Below are 1,840 nucleotides of genomic sequence, written 5' to 3' on the forward strand. Positions count from 1 at the left end.
CCTCACTTGTGTGTTAACCCTTTGTGTTTAGCAGTAATTATGATTTTATCATCTGTCGAGATATATACTGTTCTCTATAAAATACACACAGGTGCATGTTAGTTTATTCTGTCTTTGTTTATCTAAACATCACAGAGGCATCTAAAGTCTTAGCCATACCATTGTTTTTTTTGTTTTTTTTTTTTTGTTTTTTTTTATAAAGATGCATTATCTGGATATGTAGGTCTTAACTAGATCAGTAAGTAAGAGCACCCACCTGTTTACTCTGGTTTGATTCCCAACACCCACATGACATCTCACAGTCTTCTGTGACTCAGTTTCCAGGAGAGATGCCCTCTTCTAGCCTCCATTCACATACATGATACACAGACATACAAGTGAACAAAATATCCACACACTTAAAATATTAAATAAATTAACCTCTGAACCTGAGGCACCAGCCACCTAGAATGTGCCCAGTGTGTTCATAAAGGAACCTTTTTCTGATTATCAATCTGCCTGTCTAGCTTCTTTTGGACAAGGGTGGAGACAGACTTCCTAGACGGCATGTTAAGGACATGCACTCAGACCTCAAGGAGAAAATTTGAAAAGAGCTCAGTGCCTTCCCTAACTGGCACGAGGCAAACCCTTCCTTTTGCTGAGGACCTTTCTTCAGTAAGCCAACTCTTCACCCAGAGGTCTCTGACCTCACAGCCTATGTCTGTACAACAACGTGAAGAATTAGATATGTGTTATTTGAAGCTCACTGCTGTACTTGCAAAATATATTGTATCATAGTTACAGATCTTATTGTCATATGTATGCTACCTAGTCCTAATACTGAGTTAAAAACTGTGAGATGGAAAAATTGCATTTCTGCTGGAAATGCTGCCTGCTTCCTGCGTTCATGTGCCTAGACTCTAACAGCACAGAGGTTGATGTCTAGAGTGTCTAACCGCACACAGTAATGTGAAGTCTTGCTCAGGCCACACTTCCCAGATTTACTCATTTAATTTACACTCCCTGACTCCCTGGCTCCCAGGCTGACATGTTTCTTTGCCTTCCCTTCCTCTAGGTTTTTTTTTTTTTTTTTTTTTCTTGCCTTCATCGATGAAGTCTTGCCACCAGCCAGGGCTGCCTGTTGCTTCTTTGGGAAGTTCGAGGTTTCTTTTACAGTTGTAGGTTCAGACCCACCATCTCACATCCCATGTGTGTAAGTAAAGAACATGAGTCCAGTGATAGGGCCGAGACGTCTTCGTCCTGAACATTGTGACTCGCACTATTCACACTGGATTTCTTTTCCAGTTTCACTTTGTATGCGTGTGTGTGCATGCTTATGTGTGCACCAGCATGTGTGTAGGCTCTCACGTAGATGCCAGAAGTCAACTTAGCTGTCATTCCTTAGTTTCTTTCTGTCTTGTTTTATTCTAAAACAAGGTCTCTCACTTGCCTAGGAGTCACTGCCAATTCAGTAAGGCTGCCTGGGCAGCAGCCACAGCAACCTTCCTGTCTCTACCTCCTCAGTTACAAGCATTACCACCATGCCCTCCCTCTCTCTTTTAACATGGGTTCTGGGGATCAAACTCAGGTCTTCAACTCCTATCCTGGTTAGATTTCTAAAGAGCAGAACAATTCCACTTCTCCTGCTACTACCAAGGTCCCACCTGACCTGGGTTTTCTCAGCCTGTTCGTGAAGTTTGTGTCTAGTTCTCTTAGCCTAGGCCCCATATCCCTAGAAAGAAATGCAGCTGTGGCTGACCCCTGTTGATCACTGCTCTGTGTCTGTTGCTAGCAAAGCGTGAACTGCCTTGACCATGGGTGTGGTGCTGGCCTCCCCAGAGCCCCCTTTTGTCTCCATGCC

This window comes from Phodopus roborovskii, unplaced genomic scaffold (genome assembly GCF_943737965.1).
Source record: "Phodopus roborovskii unplaced genomic scaffold, PHOROB, whole genome shotgun sequence".
In the NCBI taxonomy this organism is placed as follows: Eukaryota; Metazoa; Chordata; class Mammalia; order Rodentia; family Cricetidae; genus Phodopus; species Phodopus roborovskii.